General features: G+C 41.3%; 1 protein-coding gene, 1 non-coding gene and 1 pseudogene across 2 annotated transcripts in view; 1 reads left to right on the top strand and 2 right to left on the bottom strand.

The window, feature by feature from the left end:
* Snx9 (sorting nexin 9) overlaps positions 1-22531 on the top strand; it is a 103238-nt gene that overhangs the window by 10122 nt on the left and 70585 nt on the right. The window lies entirely within an intron of this gene.
* Positions 6684-6790, bottom strand: LOC120889408 (U6 spliceosomal RNA). The gene has a single exon (XR_005733304.1). It is a non-coding gene; the product is annotated as a U6 spliceosomal RNA (small nuclear RNA).
* Positions 7057-7578, bottom strand: LOC101955174 (glutathione-specific gamma-glutamylcyclotransferase 2 pseudogene; annotated as a pseudogene).

Raw genomic sequence — 22531 nt, 5'->3', positions numbered from 1 at the left:
TAAACAAACAAAAAGTAAAGAAGAAAACCCATTCCCTGTGAGGAGTCAGAGCCTCCCATGCCTTTTCTGTAGCTTGCACAGTGGAGACTGGCAGTATTTTCTAAAAAGCAATTGTAACATTTCCCCCAAACTTCCCTCACTTAAAAGGCATCTCTGCTATACAGAAAGATTATAGCAAGGTAATAAGCTTTCCTCAGAGAGAAATTGGGTTCTCATTAAAGTGCATCAGTATTTTCCAAGTAATGATAGTATTTCCTGAGTTGTAGGCATTAATGGTGGGGCTGTGCAAGAGTCACCCCATTTGGGAGCTTGGTAAATCATGCATTACTGACTCCCCCCAGAGTTGCTGACCAGGGGTCAGAGGTAGAACTTCAAACATGCCTCTCTTCCATTTCCCAAGTGATGCTAGGTTGCTGGTCTCAGGATCACACTTTGAGGACTACTGCTGTGGAGAGTGCAAAAAGAACTTTTAAGGTTGGTCCTTAAATCTGAGACTGTGGTTGGGTAGGCTGCATTAACAGGCTTTTTTTTTTTTTTAAGTTATAGTACCTTTATTTTATTTGTTTATTTTTATGTGGTGTTGAGGATCAAACCCAGTGCCTCACACGTGCAGACAAATGCTCCACTGAAGTGGCATCCCCTTTCTCCACAGAAAAGTCTTAACTGGGCTTCTCCAGAAATCTTTACCATGACTGATTTTTGGACTTTCAGCAAAAGAGTCTCTGCAAAAGAGTTCAATGTAGATAAACTTCCTATTTTCGTGTTGCTCTGTTTTTCTTGGCCACTGGCCAGGAAGAAATCAGCACTCCAGGTGCTAGACATCCCCTTACTAGTTTCTCATAAACATGTATCCAGTATAGTAGTTTGTAGAAATGTGCAAACAAGGCCTCTGGCTTTGAGCTGGGCTTCACAGAGACCTCCACATTTTTAAGAGAAGTTACCAATTGAGCTCCATGGTAACAGCTGGCAGCTCTCCTCTTCTAAGGTGTTGTCCTTGAAGGGTTAACTTGCCCAAAACAGTGAAAGAAAAACCTGCTTTTATGTGAACTTCTGCAGACTGTGAACTTCTGAGCCCCTCCCCTTTCATGCTGGGTATAAAACTCTGAAACTCCCTGAACTCGGGGTTCAGAGGATTGATTGATGATTATAGCAAAAACTCTGCCCCTTGAACCTGGCTAAAACCGTTTTCTGCTATCTTTATCCCTGCAACACCACCACTGAGCTATACCCCCAGCCCATCAGGCTGTGTCTTGAGTTCTTCTGAACTCAAATGATTGATAAGTATTTTCAAATAAAGGCAGTTTGATTTCTGGTCTACTCTGGTGTGTTTGGTAATTTTTAAGCATTCTGTTAATTGGTCATTTGTATTACAGATTGAACATATGTACCTAATCCAAAAATCTAAAATCTGAAATGTTTCAGAATGAAACTTTTTGAAGTGGTGATATGATACCACAAATGGAAAATTCCACACCATGAAACTTTGTTCCATGCACAAAATGACTTAAAATATTGTATAAAATTACCTTCAGACTGTGTATATAAGATGTAGGTGAAAAATAAGTGAATTTTATATTTCAGATTTGGATCCTGTCCCCAAGATATCTCATTATGTACATACAGATACTTTAAACTTTTAAAAATCTAAAGTCCAAACATTTCTGGTTCCAAGCATTTTGGATAAGGGATGCTCAACCTGTGTGTGCAGAATGTTTCAACATAGTTAGAGGCTCAGATCATTTTAGCAGTAATGTTGCTGTGGCGGGTGATATCATTGTCCTGTTGCTTTTTGATTTTTTTTTTTAAGTTGTAGGTAGACTCAGTACCTTTATTTTACTTATTTATTGTTATGTGGTGTTGAAGATCGAACCCAGGCCCTCACACATGCTAGGCAGGTACTTATCACTGAGCTTCAACCCCAGTCCTTCCCTGTTGCTTTTTAAGTTGGCCAGAAAACATGCCTGCCTGCTATCTATCTATCTATCTATCTATTGGTATCATTGTAGGTCACATTAATCAGTCCAAATTAATTTGCTTTGTATTGTGGTTCTGAAGTGGTTATATAATGAGGATGATTTTTAAGTCAGGGCATTACTATATAAGTGAATCCTGTTTAATTTATAATTCAGATAATTTATGATTTCTAGATTTTTGTTTTACTAGTGTGGTATATACCTGTACCTAATTTTGGTGATTTGAATGTCAGCAGCTTCAGCTTTCCTTTTTGCCCATTTAGAAATCTTAAGGAAGTAAAAAGACAAATATGTCAAAAGTCAGAGGAAAAAATAGGTGTGTTCCCTAAATTAGATAAATCTTAATTTGATCCATCTAGGACTCATATGCACAAAGGGGTGTGTGTGTGTGTGTGTGTGTGTGTGTGTGTTCGTATTCTAGAAAGTAGCTTTATGATTGAGAAACACTTGCTGTAACTTAACTCTGTAATATCAATGAGAACTAACATGTCTAAATAAGAAAGTACAGAAGATGATTGCAGAGTTCTTGGTGACACGTGTTCCATTATTGGACTTATAAACATCATATTCCATATAGGTGGAATATGTTTCATTTTCACAGTCTGTGGTTAACATTAGAAAGGTACGTGAATTTCAAGGGATAGTTACAGGACATGTTAAGCATGCCACATTGCTACTAAAAACCAAAAGCAGGTTGTTTTTTCATTCAGTGGTCTCTCCAAAATTTATATTAAAAATGAAAATGCATGTGCATTTTCCTGCTTCAAGGAGTTGTTGTCTGGTGGGGAAGTTTGAGATCTTCCCTTGGGAGTTGCAGTTGCGGCAGGAGAAGTTCATGCTGTGCACAGTGATGGCACAGCAATTAGACATTAGACCCTCTATTCCCCCATTCGCTGCCTTTGGGAACATGAAAGCAGAATGAACTTACATCAGTAGAGGCCGTAGCTTGAAAATCACATGTAAAATTAAAGTTCCAGTTAAACATACTGCGTTAGTCCAGACTTAGGAGAGGATCATTTCTGTACTGTGGTGGGTGAGAGAGTGAGGACTGTGATATTTCCTGGGTGTTCTTCATTATAATGACTGGCCTTGCAGGATACAAGTTCCTTTTCAGAGAAGACAGAATTGTCCATTCACCTTGGTCCTGCTCTAAAATTTTATCAAGGACTCATCACACTAAGCCACTTTAGAACTAGGGAGCAGCGTGTGCTAGGTAAATAGTGTTTCTGTGCCCCACTTCATTCTGTATCCCTTGTGGCTCAGGACAGGGTCTTGGCATGGTTGAAATGGGTCTGCTCCAGGTAAGCAGTTTCCTTAAAATGCCTGGCACATTTTCTGTACTGTCCCTAGTTTGTGGTCCCCAGAGCTTACACTGGAGTAGGGATTTCCAGCTGGTGAGATTTCAGGGATGAGCCAACATTCTTACAGACTGCAGCCTCTTCGTATTTGCAGTTCTGTGGTTAAAATACATACAGACGGTATCAGCCATGCTCTCTTTTCCTCACTGCCTTTCCAGGCTTTGGGGGCTGGGACACAGGTGGGGTGGGTAAGACATGCCTGTGTTCTGCCTCTTTTGCAGTATTTCTCTCAGTATTTCTTTTCAGTATTTCTGGACCTAGAGATCTTTCTGTCGTAGGCTTTGGAAACCCAAGTCAGGACTGTGGCTTCTTCCTCGTCACACCCTTCTCTCAAGGCTGTGGGCTTTGCTGGTTTGGGGTGGAGAGGTGGGATTAAAAATAAAGGAGCTAAGGATGAAGAAGTAACATTTTAAAAGTATTATCTCTGCCAAATTTATTTTAAGAATTAAGTAACATTTTACATGATAGACTTATCAGAGTGTCTGGCTTTGTAGCAAGGAATAGTTGCTATGGTTGGGTGGTGATTTTCATATTATTATAAAAATAAAATATAAACTAGGATCTGTTACACCTCAGATTGGGGAGTGAAACCAGTTTTTATGATTTCAAGTTACTCTTGTAAAGGTGAGAATGTTTCTTCTTGCTTTTCCTTATTTGCCTGAAATTTAACTCAGTTACCCACATCTTGGTGTCTGGCTGTTTGTGTTTGATCCCTTTGCTCTTGCCTCAGTGTTTTGTTAATTCTGGTAAATTACTCTCACACATCAAATCAAGATAAAAACAAGGCAAGTCCTTAGAAGCCTAGAGGACAAGAGTATGAGTGAGATTGAAACATACACTGGCATTATTAGAAACTCTATAATACCTATATGTGTTTAGCTGAGCTGAGCCGTATACTGAGTTAACAGAGAGCAAATCTCATGGGTCCCCTTGGTAGTAGATCATCATGCTGTTTTTTTCTTTCAGTAAATTTGTTGAACATCTGCTTTGGGCCAGAAACTGTTGAAATGTTAAAAATACAGCACTGAAGAAAGCCATGTTAAAAGCTCTGCCCTCAGACAAAAGTCTGTGCTCATGAGCTGTGTTCCAGTGCAGGTGGGTGGCCAACCACAGGGTCAGTAAGGTGGGGTGTGTGGGCAGGAGGGTAGTCGTGGCCAAGGATCCCTAAAGGGAAGGTGGCAGGTAGAGACCTGAAGGAAGGTGTGGGCCTAAGGAATGAGCAGGTGCCATGTCTGGAGAGGAAGCTGGGCTTGGGGAGGTGGCTGGCCAGTAGGCAGTGGTGGGAGCCTTGGAACTGATGTAGCAGTGTGAACCCTGGAGGGTTTCCACCACACCCACAGGCCTGCCTCCTTCTTTCCTTCCCTCCCTTCCTCCCTTCCCCCAGTTTGCCAGAACTAACTCCAGGGAGTTAATGCTCTGTTTACTTTGATGTTGGATTTAGATCTTATGTTTTTCCTTCTTAAAATTTAATTGATTGTATCTAATTAAAACCACCCTGGGAAAATCCTGTGCTCCACTTAATTCAGTCAGTGAGAGAGTTTTAAAGGGATTGATAGATTAACCTTTTACACATTAGGAGAATCTTAAGTCAAATCAGTTGGAAAAAAAAAAGTTTAAGGAGACCCTCCCCAAACACACACACACACACACACACACACACACACACACACACCTATATTACTTAATTTAAGATTCTCTCTAATGGAAAATTTCAGATCTTGCCTCCTGGACTTGCTGAAAGTAAGCACATGGCCATCAGACCCTTTGCCCCTCTAGGTGTTGTTGTCATCCTGTTAAGTTTCCCAGGGTCCACCAGACAGGAGTGCTGTTTCAGACTGCCAGACTTCAGGCAGAGGTCAAAATACCTGTCATCAGTCAGAACTATGGCATCCCTCTCCTGAGGAGGACCACTGCCTGCTAGTTTCTTATTACAGCGGAATGCATTTCAATTCATATTACACATATAGAGCACAGATTTTTCACATCTCTGGTTGTATACAAAGTATGTTCACACCAATTCGTGTCTTCATACATGCGCTTTGGATAAAAATGTCCATCACATTCCACTAACATTTCTAACCCCCATGCCCCCTCCCTCCCCTCCCACCCCTCTGCCCTATCTAGAGTTTGTCTATTCCTCCCATGCTCCCCCTCCCTACTCCACTATGAATCAACCTCCTTATATCAGAGAAAACATTCGGCATTTGGTTTTTTGGGATTGGCTAAGGTATAAATTTTCCGAAGCTTCCCAGCCTTGAGTGGAGCAGCCCAAGAAGAGCTGGAATAATGAGAGCTGGGTCACAGCGTTCCCATGGGCTTAGGAGAATAGCCTAGGATGGTCCTGGCTTAGGATTCTTCTTCCCTGGATCCTTTCAGTGAGTTGTTTGTTTGTTTTGTTTTTTTAAGTATAAAATGATAGTGGAATTTTATATTGTTTGTATTTTAAAAGGAAGGTTGAAGAGGAAATATAAATACATAAACATGCATTGATCTACCAGTCCTTAGGTAGAACGGTCTGTGAATTCTTAAGATATCATCTATCACAGTTTGGCATAATTCAGTATTTTTATTTTAGCTATTTATAAAAATTTCAGACAGGCAGAAGTAGAGCAGTACCATGAATCTCCTGGACCCTTTAGCTGCCTCAACAACCATCAACTCCTGGCTCATTCCATTCCCTCTAAACCCCTGTATCTTTCTCTTCCCTCATTATTTTGAAACAAAGTTTAGACAATTTGTGGTAAATATTTTAATACATATTTCCAAAAATAGGGACTTGCATTTAGCAATCCTCAGGGGACAAGACCCTCTTACAACTTCTTCCCTGTGGCTTGGTGGTGCCAACGGAGGGAGTTGTGGCGAGTTGGAGGAGCCGGATTATGTGTGTTTATTATGTTGTAAGTGGACAATGGGCCTGGCCACTCTCCTCCAGATGGCACCTGTGGTGGGTTGCAGAGTTGGTGAAAAGGAAGATGCAAGAGGAAATACAAATACATAAACATGCATTAGTCCACCAGTCCTTAGGTAGAAAGCCATGTCTTCGAATAAAGGAATCTGTCTCTGGAATCCGTATTCAGTGCCTTGCCTACTCTTCCCATTTTTAGTTTCTTTTAAAGAAAGAATTGGAAGAGTTTCAAATCATTGTGGGTATAGAATCCTAGTTTGTTTTTTTTTTTAATCATTGTGAGTATAGAATCCTAGTGGTTTTTTTTTAATCTTATAATATATTAGATTTTTGGCTTAATTCTCTATAACCTCAAATCAGTATTATGAAATGAAACAAGATTATTTTTACTCTGATACAAACAAGAACCGAACCAAGTCTTTGTATTTTTCTATATTTTGCTTCTTTAAAAATATGGAATGCTTCACAAATTTGCCTGTTATTCTTTTGCAGGGGCCATGCTAATCTTCTCTGTATTGTTCCAATTTTAGTGTATGTACTGCTGAAGCGAGTACTTTGTATATTTCTAAAGAACTCACTTGTGATAACCAAGTGTTCAATATCATATAGTTAGGAAATCATTATATTATTAAAACTTGAATTTTTCTTTCTCTGTATTTCAGTCTTCCTAATATATGTTTCAAGATACTTGCAATTAAATTATGCATTTAGATGATATCCTGGCTATAACATTAAAAACAATAAGATCTTCAAGTAACCAAAATATTGCCATTGTGTGCTGAACTTATTCTTTGAAAATTAAATGTTCTATTTGAATAAGTTAATGATTAGATCTTTTTATGCAACCGAGGTTCTGTTTTTCTTCTAAATGTTCCTTTACTAATTTTTCCAAGGAGAAAAGATGCTCATGTGCATCTTCTGGTATAAGTCTTCAAATAGAATTTGCAAGCTCACAAAGATACTCTGTATTTCTTCCACTTGGCCCAGCTGCATTAAAAATCTGTTCAGCAGTGTCTTCCAGGGGGGCAGGATCAAGATAATTAGGAATGGTTTTGTTGTGGGATCTTTTGGATAAAAAATGACTGTTACGTTTCTTTGGCTTTTTTTCTCCGAAATAAGGTATGCTTTTATTTCTTCTTCTTTTCCTACTGGCAGTGTGTAAGCAACATCCCATACACAACCCCCGAGATCTTCAACAAGAGTCATGGCTTGCCGGGACCCCGCAGTGGTCGGTGCTACCCTGCCAGAAGCGACTGGTATAGTTTGTGATGTATCCGACCAGCTTGTCCCCATAGGGGTTGTCCCCATTTCAGATCAGGGATCTGTAACCAAACACCTACATCTTGCCGTGGCTCCTGATCCCTTGTGGTGGTAGTGGAGGCAATAGTGGCGGCCAACCCTCAGCTGCGGTCTTGGCCGCCACCTGAGACTACAGTCTACAGGAGCAGAATCCTAGATTCTTAATAATTATTTCCCTTTTATTTTAACTTGTCACAACTAACTTTGACAGTAAGCTTTTTAGCGATTTATTTATTTTTTAACTTTACCAAGCTTTCTCAAAACATTCTATTTAGATTTCCTACAATTACTCTTTCACTCTCATTTCATTAGCTAATGCAATATTCAGTTGCATAGCTACAAAATTAAGCACACCTGGCATAAACAGGTTTACCAACTGGTTCTTGGTAAGTTTGTGCTTCGCTTGGTGGGATCACATTACCTTGTTTATCAGCCTATGGTGCTGAATCCAGGCTGCTCCATGCTTCATATAGAGCAGAGGGTGGTGGTGAATCTGGTAAGCTGCTAATGTGGGATAAGGCTGTGTACTGCTCTCCTGTTAATGAGTCATATTTTTGTGATTGTGACTATCTGGGTTTTCTTAGGTTAGAATATAACTCTAACGTAGTTTAGCTTTGTAAAGAACTGATGGCAGATGTTGAATTCAGTATTTTTTTTCTCATTGTAACTCAATCCACTTCCTTTAATATATCACCATCCTTGTGCTAAGTTATGATTTATAAAATGGTCAGAATGCACATTTTTGGTGAAAATAGAGTTTAGAAGATTACTTTTAAAAAACAATATAGTTTACTAAAATAGTATGGTGGTATCATTTTTCTATTTTATAAAAGAAGCAGTGGTCCATAGTGCTTTACATTTAGAGGAGCTGACCTGTGTGCCCCCCCCCCCAACAGTTCTCTGCCTGGGGGCTCTCCTGCCTTCCACCTGACAAGTGAAGGGCGAGCTAATTTTTTGGGAAAAAAAAAATACTCTGCTGCTGGTGTCAGAATATAATCTTTCTGGGTACTTCAATTTAGCCTATGTTCAGTATTTATAATTTTCACTAAAATAACTAGGTTTACTATCAGGTATAAAAAGAAATAAAATAAAAACAAACGTAATCTCTGTTTTTTAAGTCCTTGGGATTTGTGTTAAGACAGTGGGTGGAAACCAAAGCAGAAACAAACAAACAAGAAATGCAACTCTACAACACCATGCTAAACCAAATTCAAGATTCCCATCAGGACGGCTGGAGGGCTCTCTGCTTGTGCCCATCCTGGGCAGGACCTCCTCCATACCTATGGAGAGGTCGTCTTCCCCCAGAGCCTGGTCTTTTTTGTGCATGATACTGTAAACATTCCTTTCTTATTACCCTTGGGACAGTGACTACTCTTGCGGGTCTTCATACACCTGTGAAGTGGCACGTGTTCAGGAAGTGATTTTAAGAGCTGGGAGCCATTGTGGTATACTGGAGAAAGCTAGGCTTTCCCACCACAGTCCTGTGCTGCCATTCCAGTGTCACTGCTTCCGAGCAGATAGATCATTTAGCTGTGGATCCTCATCTGTAATTATGCCAGAGCCAGTTACATTAGCTCTAGGGATGCTAAACTTGTATGGGCAGAATAGTGCCCAAACAAGGAATGTAACAAATCATCTAAGGCTTTTTCACTGCTGTGACTAAAAGACTGACCAGAACAATTTTAGTGGAGGAATAGTTTATGTGGGGGCTTATGGTTTCAGAGGTCTCAGTCCCTAGATGGCTGACTCCATTCCTCAGGGCTGGAGGTGAGGCAGAACAACATGGTAGAAGAGTGTCAGGGAGGGAAGTGATTCACATTATGATCAAGAAGTGGAGAGAGATTCCACTCACCAGATACCAAATATACACTCAAAAGGCACATTCCCAACAACCTACCTCCTCTAGTCACACCATCCCCACCTTCAGCTGCCACTCAGTTAATCCCATCAGGATTAATTCACTGATTGGTTTAAGGCTGTCATGACCAATCACTTCTCTAAACCTTCTTGCATTGTTCCACACGTGAGCTTTTAAGGGATACCTAATATCCAAACCTCATCCTGCCCCTGCTCCTGAGAACTGTCCCTGGGCTAATCAGGTGTACATCTCTCCCTGCAGCTGGACTTGGGGTTGCCTTCCTGATTCACAGGGATGGAAACCTCAATGAAATGTGGGGGAGGGCAGGAAAGGGAGGAAGGGGCCTGAATGTTGTGAGTTCACTGGAGTGTTCATCTAGTGTGTTTTAGTGGGCAAGAATGATCTAGGAGACTTAGCATTGTGAAGTGGAGTTTGGACTAGATTTTTAGGGTGGGGTTAGACCATGAGGAATCTTAAATGCCAAGGAAATGAATTTGAACTTGATCCCAGCGTAATGAGTCATTAGTAGCTTTTGGTGTATGACTTGTCAACTGAGTTATCGAGAGCCTCCTGTAGCAGTGCACAATTGCTTGGACTTGGACAAGAGGAAAGGTTCACGTAGGAGGATAGTGGAGCAGGGTGGCGGTAGGGTTCTGTAGTCACAGGCATTGCAGGAGAAGTGGCACAAACAGGATCACTTTCCATTCCTTGCATCTGATGGTCTTCTGCCTCCAGATAGGGGTGTTGTGTGCAGTTTGTGTGAGCTGATATTTCTCCTGTGAAACTGAGTACCACCACCTCCTTAGGGTTGTTCAGAATTTAAGTAAGGACATGTGGAGTGCCTCACACCCAGAGATGCCTAGTGCCTCTTCACCTTTCCTTGTCTACTTGGTTTTCCCTCCTTTGTAAGGTGTGTTTGTTTGCAGGAAGGATCAACTGGACAAGAAAAAGAGACTTTGGCAGAATTTGGTCATAGTATATGTCCTGTTGTGTAGGTGTCTAGGAAGTGCCCACACACAAGGGTCTTCTGATTTCTCTGTCTTTGCATATAATGAACCCTCACTCATTTAGATATTCCTTTGACCAAATCTAATTCAATTTTCCATTTTTTGTATAATAAATTTTAAGCTAGCCCTTCAAATTGTGGATTTTCTAACTTAATTCTCTTTGGCAGTCTTACTTTTTGGTTTCCCTAACCTTACAGTTGTAATGCAACAAAAACCACTTGTAGTTATGTGGTGAGTTTTGTGTTAGCTATGTTGATCTAGAAGAGAAATTGACTCAAGGAGAAGTGCTGGTAAAAAAATCAGTCCTAGTTAAGAAGACTGGCCTTAGTCCAAGAATCATTTAAGGGCCTGGGGTTGTGGCTCTCAGCGGTAGAGCACTTGCCTCGCAAGTGTGAGGCATGGGTTCGATCCTAGCACCACATAAAAATAAATAAAGGATTGAGTCCATATACAACTAAAAATACACGCGTGCACACACACGTGTGTGCACACACACGCGTGCACACACACACACAATTTTTTTTTTTTTTTTAAAGAGAGAGTGAGAGAGGAGAGAGAGATTTTTAATATTTATTTTTTAGTTCTCGGCGGACACAACATCTTTGTTGGTATGTGGTGCTGAAAATCGAACCCGGGCCGCACGCATGCCAGGCGAGCGCGCTACCGCTTGAGCCACATCCCCAGCCCCCAATTTTTTTTTTTTTAAAGAATCATTTAAAACGGATTGGTACTCCTCATTTAACTCAGCTGCATGGGTATTCCAGCTACATGACCTTAAGCAGAAGTGTCATTTTGAGTAGCTTCATTGTAAAGATCTATACATTTCACTTAAGTTGCATTCTTAAATACTTTAAATCAATTCAAAGGGACTTGAAGATCATCTAATATAACCCTGTCATTTGTCCTATATAAAGGCAAAGGCCTAGAGTGACTCTTCATTGTCTTTTACTTTACCCCCCCCCCCCCAATTTATGGGTATGACCATGACCTGAGTCATTGAGGAAAGGTTCTTCTTAATAATTATACTTTCAGGTTTGATGAAACTCAGGAGAGTGTGTAATACTTACAAATGAAGGACCATGAAAAATTATCAGGCTAAAGTTTTCCTAATTTAAGAACTGTGGGAAAACTTGAATATCTCAATTTTATAGAGAATCTTAAAGAATTTTCTAATTGAAAAAAAAATTATATTTTATCCATTTTGATTATTGAGCTTTGGGGGCAGAGATGGCATTGCTGAGAAGGACTAAAATGGGCTGAGATTAGTCATTTCTACCGTGGGCTCAGGAGGGAGGACTGGAATTCAACATCACACATTAAATATCTTCTCATCTGCTTTTAGTAGTACTTAAGTCCTAAAAGTTGCTTTTCAGTAAATTTTACTCATGGGATATGCAAATCATGCCCCCCTTTCTCTGAACACTAGTGTACTTGTATAGAATAAAGCAGGAAGCCCTGCTAAAAATAAGATGTTAATTTAGCAACCCCTTTTGTCAACTCGAGTTTGAGTTGTTTGGCTTCCGAGTTGTTTTCCCATCAGGCCATGCACAGCCCTTATCTGGGCTTTTGCACTTGGGCTTCCTTCTGCCATATTCAGCCTCACTTCCTCCTGTCCCTGTTCTCCACTTGGCTAGCTCTCACCCTTCCATAGGCCTCTGCCTGAATGAGGCCTCCTGTGTCACATCACCTTAAATGCACTTCTCACAACCTGGGATGACCCTGGGTGTTGATTGGCTGTCTCTTCTTAATAAAATGAGGGTTTCTGAGGGAAGGATGCTTCTCTCCCACTTGGTGCAGTGCCTAACAGCAGTCTGTTCCAGGTGGATAGATAAACTGAGTGCATAGGGGCCTCCAAGGCCTCCATCTTGTATCACATCATCAGCCTGAGCACCCACACAGCCTTCCAGAGGAATGTGGAATTTAAAAATTGATTCAGATGGCTTTAAGCAGAAAACCAAGGATATGGGGAGAAATTTCCCTCAAACCATGGAAAAGATTGAGAAACAGTATAGTTAAGAAATGTATGGGATAGGCATTAGCATTTTGCAAAATACAACGTATAAATTTAAGAGTTTTATGATTGCCTGTTAAAGTGCTGGATGCTGGTTCTGTTAAGTGGGCTAGTAAACTTGAACTAGATAAATTTTTCATCTCGAGAAAACTATACTTTCTGTATTTTAAAAACTGAACTAATTAAAAATTAGGTAAGTTTGTCAACGGCAGTGATTTTTAATTAGTGAACCCTCTAAGCACTTGTTAGGTAGTAGACTTTGTGCTGTGTGACAAATGGAGTAATAATTCATTCATTTAACAAATACTTGTGTGGCTAGAGTGTCAGGTACTATGTGGAACAAGGTAGAAACGGGACTTAAAGTTAGACAATTTAAAAATGTAAATAAGAGTCACAGTACAGTGTAGTGTTCTAAGGCTATCCACTGGAGGGACAGCAGATGTTAGCAGTTGGAAGATGCTTCCTAACACATGAAATCAAACCTAGAACCTGGAAGACGAGTGGAGTTTGTAGGCAATTGAGGAAAGGGAGGTGCCTCTAGAGGGACAGGTGTGACATGTTGTTGGAGTTGAAGGTGGTTCCGTGAGTCTGGAGTTGGTAATTGAAGGTGAGGTGGTAAGTGACTGGAACATGGAGGTGTTCAGGTAGTCAATAGAATTTTTTTAGTCCAAATGAAATGCTTTTGAGGATAAAAGAAGGTGCTGTGAATTGCACCAAGACAATAGGCCCCAACTGGGACTGGCCTTAGATAGATTGCAATATGTGGTCACCCTGCTTATAAGCATGTTCAGTAATGTTTAGACGTAGTTTATTTAGTGAACAAGTAAGTGTGGACACAACTGTGTGTCCAGGATGGTGCTTAGACCTTACTGTAAGAACTTAAGGAAGCACTGAAGGGTTTAATCAAAAGAGGGACCCTCACTTTACATGTTAGAAAGATACTTCTGGCTACAAGATAGAAGAAGAATTGTGGTGAGGCATGTTAGTGTGGAGGGTTTGCAGGAAGCTTTTGAAGTGAAGAAAAAAGCTGATGATGACTTAGACTGGGACTCATTCTTGGGATGGAGAGAAGTGAGCAGATTTTAGAAGTGTTTGGAAAGTAGATTTGTCAGACCTTTCTTAGATGTGGAAGGGAGTGAGAGAAGGAGTTGGGAATAACTGAGGTTTCTTTCTGGGGCACTTGGTGGACAGTGAGGCTCCAGCTGCACTAGGAAACCCTGTAGGGAAAGTGGATTTTGTGGTGGAGTGCTGATGAAGTCATTTCTGGGCCTGTTGAGTGGAAAATAGATTGTCTAAAACTCTGAAATACTGGAGAAATAGATTGGAATTCCTCAGTATGAATATGGCAAGAGAAGCCTTTAGGGTGGTATGTAGAGTCAGAAGGGCACTGTGGGGGACATGGACATTGGCCGCATGGCCCATCTCCAAAGAGAAGCCTGAGAAAAAAAGGGAAGGGGAAAGGGAGCCAGAAACCTGCCTGGGGAGGGGAGAGTGTTTTGAGAAGGAAGAGATGGACACCGTCTCACACATGGTCGTGAGGGCAAGGTGGATGAGGGCTGCCTGGTCCGTTGGGCTTAGCAGTAAGAAGCTTGGGCATCCTTGGCTGGGGCCATCTCAAGGCCATGTGAGGACAAAACCTGACCAAGAAGTGAGGTTTGGATAGTGTGGACATGGCATGCTGACAGTTTTTCTTGAAATTTGATTTCTTGAGATTAAAAGAAGGCAGAGGAATGGATGGGGTGGAGGGAAGTCTTTTATTTATTTATTTTTTTTGTAGATGGACACAATACCTTTATTTCATTTATTTTTTTATGTGGTGCCTCACCCATGCTAGGAAGCGCTGTGCCACTAGCCACCGCCCCGGCCCTGGACGGAAGTCTATTTTCCTTTTTAAAGATGTGGAATAGACAGCAGCTTAGAAGCTGACAGGAGGGAGAGGTCCAAGGAGTAGACGGAAAGGACTGACCCAGAGGTCAGGAGGGTCAGAGCATATTCTCTGGAGTGTGCTGGGGAGTTTTCTTTTTGGGTTTCTTTCTTCCTCTGTTTTTTCAGAGTTGGAGTCAGGGTCATGTGCTTACCTGTAACCCCTAGGAGGGCCCTACAGCAAAAACCTGACAGTGTTTTTTCAGAGTTAAGCTGAGCATGTCTGCTTTATCATGCCTAGTGGCTGTATTTAAGTATTTTACCCTTCCTGAGGCTCTGACAGCCACTTTGGAGAGCATGTTTTAGTTTCTTTGACTTTTTTCCTGCAGAACTGCTGTAAATGTGGTGAGTGTTCCAGAAGGAAGAAAATGAAATTAGGGTACCATTCATTTTTCACATTTGTATATTTTTACTTACTTGTAGACTTTTAAAAACAGTTTTTAATACACATAATGAATTTTTACTGTTTTAACCATTTTTAGTACACAAATGAGTGACATTAGGTGCATTCAGTGTTGTATGACCACCACCTATTTCCAGAAATTTCTATCATCATAAGTAGAAATTGTGTGCTGTTATTAAACATTAACTCCCTGTTGCCTTTCCCCCCAGGCCCTGGTACTGATGCTTACTCTAAGTACCTCAAATAAATGGATTCTCTTATTATTTATCCTCTTATGTCTGGCTTATTTCAATTAGCATGTTTCAAGGCTTATCCACGTTGTGGCATGTATCAGAATTTCATTCCTTTTTATGGTTGAATAATATGCCATATATCTTGTATATTTATTCATCTGTTAATGGAAATTTGGATTGCTTTCATCTCTGACTCTTATGAGTATTGCTGCCACAAGTATTGTCATACAAGTATCTGTTTGAGCCCCTGCTTTTAGTTCTTTGAGGGCATATACCTAGGAGTAGAATTCCTGGATCAAATGGTCATTCTGTGTTAAACTTTTTTTGGTGGGCGATTACCAGGGATTTAATCCAGGGGTACTTTATCCCCAGACCTTTTTTTTTTTTTAATTTATTTTGAGACAGGTCTCACTGAGTTGCTCAGGGCCTCATCAAGTTGCTAAGGCAGGCCTTGACCTTGTGATCCTTCTGCCTTAGCCTCCAGTGTTGCAGGGATTACAGGCATGTGCCACCATGCCCTGCCTGTGTTAGATTTGAGGAACTGCCAAACTGTTTTCCACAGTGGCTGCACCATTCTACATTCTCACCAACCGTTCATTTTGTTTGACTCCAGTGGTTTAAAAGAAGTATGTCAGAATTTCATAAAACTCTAAAACCACAGTCGTTTGAACTAACTGAGGTGGAAATTAGTTTGAAATCATGAAGTGTCTAAATTAGCAAACTTCAAAAACTGCTTTGTATTAGGTTATAATTCTCGGAATTTAAAGTCCTTTTTGGGACTTTGCCACTTTGTTACTCTCATCTCTGTGACTTGATTTCTTTACTATGATACTACATTATACACACTGTACTAGAGTTTGTAGTCATGCCGCTTTTTGCTTACTGAAGGCTGCAAAAAATGCCCCCAATATATAAGAATATAATATAGTAATAAAGTTTTTGACTTAGATAAAACATATAAGCAAACTTTTATTACTAAACAATAATTGTTTCTAGGTAACTTGTACTTGGTATTAAAGTACTCAGTAGATTTTAATTGAACAAATACTATCCTTAGTTTAAGGTTGAGTTTGTTGTAGCTATTATCTTTTCTTTTCAGTGAATAAATTTCTTTTAAATTACCCAAACAATCCATATGTTCATAAAGAAAAAAGTCCAAATATATGAAGTATCTAGAGTAAAAGATTAAAACCCTCTTTATCTTCCTTTGCTCTTGTCAGGGTGTTTTTAATTATTGTGTACGTGTTCTTCCAGGTGTTTCTAAAATACCTTTACCCTCGTGCATACACATTGTAGTAAATGGATATTTTGCTCTGTGACAGACTTTGATCATTTAAAAAATAAATTTTAGAGTTCTTTGTTATCATAGGCTTATTGTTGTTTTTACTTGTTATTGTTTACTTAATTTAGTTCAATGTTTATTATAATATCTAATTTATGCTAATATTTTTATTATCACAGATGATAGAGTTATTATCATAGACATTTTGGTGTATTCTGTCTCAGTGGATTTCTTTCTCATTGGGAGATATTTTCATGCCAGGCAATTTTTGGTGGATGGTAGACATGGTGAATTTTTACTTTTCGGATTCTGGATAATCATGTATTTTTCAAAACATTCTTGATCTGTGTTCTGGGATACAGATAAAGTACTTAGAAATAGTTCAATTCTTTTTATGCTTCTTTTTAAGTTTTGCTTTGAAGGTTAGATCAGGGCAACTTTTAGTGAAGGGCTGTTAAGGGGTACCAGTTATTAAGGTACCTAGTATTGAGGGGTACCTGTCTGAATAACGCGGGCAGTGACTGTGTGTCACCGAGTTTCCGGCGTGGCTGCCCCCTCCTCCTGGTGGTTCTCTCCACCCTTGAGCACTTCTCTTGCATGCCTGTGGCAGTCAGTTTCCACTTAGAGACTCGGGTCCATCCACTGAGCTTCAGAACACATTCTTCCCATCCTCTTCTATGTGAACTCGGCTTCTTGGCCTCCCCAGACTCCCAGCCTAAGTTCCTTCTGCAGAGAGAGTGACAGACTTCATCCGGGTGACCCTCTGTGTACTGTGCCCTGAAGACTTGTCCAAGCAATAAACTGGGGCAGTTCCTGGGCTTGCCTCATTTCCCCCTTCTCCAGGTTTCTGTCTTGTGCTGTCTGTTGTCCACTTCTGTGAGTGCTTGTACTTGGTATTAAAGTTATGGGTCCAGTGTTTGGGTTATTTAAAGCAGGAGGATAAATGCAGGACCCACTATTCCATCTTTTCTGAGGCTAAAGATTTTTTGCCCACTGATATTTTATTAAACAGTTGTGTACTTTTTATAGTATTATTTCATTAAATTGACCTTTTCTAGAATTAATTATCATCCTCAAAAGGACCCCTTATCACCCTGCTTCCTCTCTGCTCCCCTCTCGTAGTTGTGTGGCGGTTTTGGAGTGGTGTCCACCTGCCTCTCTGCTGCTTCCTCACATATCTAGAGTCAGGTTGTGCAGGTGTCCAGAGACCCTGAACCTTGGTCCAGCTAGGCAGGTGTTTAATGCAGCCAGTCACCTAGGCAGATAGGGTCAGTCCTGGTAGAAAGATGTGTCTGCTTGCTTCTGCCCTAGCGGGGATCCCACTGTGAGCTGGAGCCCAGCAGCAGTATCCTACGTTTCCTGCTTTCCTGCTTTTGTCATTATTTTACCTTTAAGTCTTCGGTCTCTTTAAAAGTGCATTCTTGTAGCTAGCATAGAGGGGGCCTTCCTTTTTATCAAGTTAACATCTGCCTGTCTATTGAAGTGTTTGGCCGTTCACGTTTGGCATGACTCCTGATTTGATGTGGTTCTAGTTTGCCGTCTTAGTATTTTTTCTAGTTTTCCCTCATCTATCATTTGCTTCATTTTTTTCTTGCCTCCTTTTGAATTGTTTTTAGTATTCCTCGATGTCTTTGTCATTGGCTTATTAGCCGTACACATGTCCTTTCTCCCGCTCATTCTTGCCCTCCTCCCCAGCCTCCCTCCCTCTCTGCCCACGATGGCTCACAGGTGCACAGTGGTCATCTGTGTCTGAACACATTCTCACTCTGAAAATGCGATGACGCCTCACCTGTGAGAACTCGGCCACCGTGGACTTTGTTTCCCCCTCCTGCGCACTGTGTTGTTTTTGTCACACATTTTATTTCCCAGTATTATAAATCTCACAATATGTTATTACTCTTTTTTTAAAACTCAGTTCTTGTTTATAGAAATTAAACAATGTTGTTTTCTTTTAAAACGTGGCCCAATATTTGCCAATTTTTATGCTCTTTTGTGCTGATTCAGGTTTGAATCCAGTGTCATTTTCTTCTTGGTTAAAGAACTTCCTTTAACATTTTTGAAGTGTCAGTTTGCTGGTGACAGTTCTCTCAGTTCTTGTTTGTCTGCAGATGTCTTTGTTTCACCATTTAAATTTTTTTTTTTATTTTTATGTGGTGCTGAGGATTGAACCCAGTGCCTCGCACATGCTAGGCAAGCACTCTATCCCTGAGCTACAGTCCCAGCCCGTTTCACCATTTTTCATTGACATGTCTGTTAGGTGTTTTCAGGTGCAGTATAGTCAATACGGAAACACCAGGTGTAGTAATGAAATCGAGGTAATTAGCATACCGTCTCCTTGGACATTGTTATTTATTTGTGTTGGGAACCTTCACTTCCTCTCTTGTAGTCTTTGGGAAGTGTGTGATAAGTGGTGATCTGCGGTCACCCTGCTAGGCTGTGGAGCCTCGTGGCGCCCATCTTCTCTGAGGGTGGTGGTGTCTGTTATCTGACCCCACCTGCCTTCCCTGCCCACTGCTTTGCCCACCCTGCAGTCGCCTTGTTTTGAAGGATGTTTTTCTGTATACCCAATTCTAGGTTGGGAGTTTTTGATATTTATCATCACCTTAAGGACGGCATTTGACCTGTTTTTGATGAAAACTCTGCAGTCATTTCATTTTTTGTTTCTCTGTATCTTTCTCTCTCTCTTTGCTCATGTTCTACAATTTGAATGTGATGTCACTTAAGTGGTTTTCTTTGTGTTTTTCCTGTGTGGGGTTTATTCAGATTCCAGGATCTGTGGATTATAGTTTTCATGATTTGGGTGATTTTTGCCATTATTTACCATTTTTTCTGTTTCCCTTCCTTTCCTTCTGATTCCAGTACCTGAGTGTTGGGCTGTGGGTTGTAGTCTCCCATCGCTCAGGCTCTGCTCGTTTTCCCAGCAGTTTTTCTTCTTTCTGTTAGCAGTTCCTGTAGCTGTGTCTTCAGGTGCACTGGTCATTGCTTCCTTAAGCCTGTCCAGGATGTTTTTTCATTTCATGGATTGCATTTGACAGCTGTGGTCATTCCATTTGGTTCTTTCTTATAACATCCATTTCTCTCCTGATGGTGATCATTTGTTCTGTTAAGACCTTGAACATATTTATAAGAACAATTCTAAAATATCTGCCAAAATTGTGTTAGCTCTGTCATTTCTTGGTCTGTTTCTATTGATTGATGTTTTTGTCCTGGCATTGGGTCACATTTTTTTCTTGACTTGCCTATTAATTTTTTGATGGATACTAGAGTACTGTGTCGGGGTGTTGTTGAGTGTCTAGTTCCATTTTTCTCCCTTAAGAAGGTATTAAAGTATGTTTATGAATCAGTTTGATTCTTTCAATGCTTATTTCTAACTTTTGTTGGGTGGGGATCTAGAAGAGCCTGATTGCAGGCGCCTACTGCTGGGCCCCGCCAACCCTCCTCTTGTGTCCTGAGAACTTCAGGTGGATCCAGTGATGGCTTCCCCTCCCGCCAGGTGGAACTACAGGCCGCCCCGGGCTCTGCCTGGCCTCGGTGCTCCTACAGTCTGCAGCTCCCCTGTGGTTGTCTCCAGGGGGCCCTGCAGAGTTGCCCCTCAGCAGTCTAGTGCCCGCAGCTCCCAGGCGCCCGGTTTCTTGGTGGTCTCCTGTGGATTCCCACTGCCTTGCCTCCTGGAGCCCTGGCCCGTCCTTCCACTTAGCAGGAGGTGCATCCAGCTTGGGGCTCCTTCCTCTCCCAGCATTTGGGTCAAAATGAAAGGACCTCCAGGCAGCAAGCTAGAGACACCCGGGCTCCTCCCCTTGGTTCCTTTCTGCAGAGGCTCCTGGCTGCCCTGTCGGCCAGGATCTAGAAGGGCAAGTTGGCCAACAGGGACTCCATCGTAGCTTTCTGTGACTTGATCTTGATCACTTTACTTTTTTTTAATTTGGAGGCGGGGGTCTCACTGTGTTGGTCTCAAACTCCTGGACGCAGCACTCGGCCCTCCTCCTGCCTCAGCCTTCTCTCCACCACTCCTAGCTTCCTTCGGTTGGTTGTTTTAACTATTGGATTTTGAAGTATGAGTTATTCATTTAGTGTACTCCTTTTTCTTTATTCCATTTGATGTGTACGGTAGCCTCTTCAGTTCCACCTATCACTATTTTTATTCTCTAGAAGGCCCTCAGTTGATTGGTTATGTAGGAAAAAGGTGTTGAAGTTCAGGGCACAAGTTCACTTTTGCTGCCTCCATGTGTGGCGGTTGGGCGCAGTGCAGGACGTGTCTTTCCCCAGCACACAGACAGGCCCTCCGGGAAATGGTGTGCTGTTTGAGAAATTCAGGGAAACTTCAGTCCAGGTGAGGAGTTGAAAGCACTGCGCACACAGAAACAGAAAGCATTTCTTTGGAATCTTGTGAGGACTGTTTTTCTTATCCTTATGAGATAAGGTACTTTTTACCTAAGCAGAGTTGTTGGGGTAATCAGTAAAAGGCAGTCAGTGCAGGAAGGGGCTCGCTGGTGCCTGCCCGTGAGCATTAGCAGAGGACTAAAGGGACAGTGGTTAAAATAGGAATTCACTTTATGGCATGATGTAATTTGAAGAAAGTTTTCAACCTCTTGGGGAAAATAATATTTTAAGGTATTTGTATCATTTCAGAAATTAAGCTGAGTTTGAATTTAAAAACTGATAATGTTTAAAATCTTTAACATACAGTCCCTGCCATTGATTATTGATTTGTGGTCTAAAGATGCTAAAAATAAAGTATTATCTCTCTATTTCTCAAGTCATAGTTTGTTTCAAGTGCCCATTTTTAAGTGAAGAGGGTACATTTGGGCAAAATGAATTTGTAATTTCTTTAAACACATCCCCAGGGGCTTGGTGACTTGTGTGTTTACAGCCAGGTTGTGACCTTGTGCACTGTGTCGTTGGAGCATGGTGTGAGTTATTGATCCTGCTTCCTTACTGAAGGCTCTTTATGCTTTTGGCTAACTCTTCTGGTTTGTATTATGCTGCTCATGGGACTACCCTCCAATTGTATGCATATAAATGTGTACACATGCACAGAGTTTACAGGGATACTATTGGTTTTTTGTTTTTTTGTCAGTTTACATAAAAATTGCTCTCCTTATTATGTTTTCATTATTAAAATATTTTTTCAAATGATTGGGGTCAAGTGGTTCCCTGAGGACTCTGATCAGCCTTGCCCTGTCATCCGTGTCTACATGGACACATACTCTGTGTGCACAGAGACTCCCAGTGCACTGTGCACTGTCAGCATAAAATATATATTTTCTCTTTCCATTCAAAGGTTTCTTGTAGAACTTTAACTTCTGTTTTCTGCTTATGAGATGTGGTTTCCTACTTTAAAACTGTTTTGACTTCTTCCCCTTGTCTCCACAAGTTTTATGTTGTTGTTGGTGGTGGTGATTTTGATTGTGTTCTGTTAATTTTTTTCCCCCTGGAAGAGCTCTCTGAAATGTGAATGGTAGGATCATACTGCTTTACCTCAGTCTTAAAAACAGACATAATTGGATGTGATTATGTGTACCTACAACCCCATCTACTGGGGGTAGGGGGCACGCTGAGGCAGGAGGATTGCAAGGTCCAGACCAGCCTGTGCAACTTGGTGAGATTCTGTCTCAAAAAAAGGGGAGGGAGTCTGGAGACACGGCTCCATGGTAGAGAACTTACCTTGCATGCGCAAAGCCCTGGGTTCCACCCCCAGTACTGTGGGGGGGGCAGGGGGGAATACCCCACCACACATACATAAATATACAGATATACATAATGCACACAAAAAAATATTTATTTTGGCTCTTGTCAGAATGATGAAGAAATACAAAGAAGCCTGCATTAGTTCATGCCAGAATGCATGAGACATGCTGGTTTCCCCTTTGGCTGAAGAGGGCCAGCACTCCCCAGGACTGTCACTTCCCTACTGTGGTTTGGATCTGGGGGGGGCTCCTACCCTCAGCTCCAGTGAGTTAGGAGTTTGGCCCTCCCCACCCCTGGGCCATATGTAGGGCCTCCCTGCAGGCCACACAGCATGCCTATGCTAGTGGGGTGAAAGGGTCTGGTTCCTATGTGATTCCAAGAGATAGTAGACTCCAGAAACAACTTTTGTGAGAGTCAGTAGCCAGGGGCTCTACTTTCCCTTGAACTGGGGGAGGGGAGATAGTTGCAGAATCTTTGGTGGTCTGGGAAGAGGAAATACATATGCCAATTTTTAGCATAGGCAAAATGTGCATATAACATTCAGAAAAATCAAAGCATGAACGAATGCAAGCTTCTTTGTATTTCTTCATC

Source organism: Ictidomys tridecemlineatus, chromosome 8 (assembly GCF_052094955.1).
Source record: "Ictidomys tridecemlineatus isolate mIctTri1 chromosome 8, mIctTri1.hap1, whole genome shotgun sequence".
Lineage (NCBI taxonomy): Eukaryota > Metazoa > Chordata > Mammalia > Rodentia > Sciuridae > Ictidomys > Ictidomys tridecemlineatus.
This window is presented reverse-complemented; position numbering and strand designations above follow the sequence as displayed.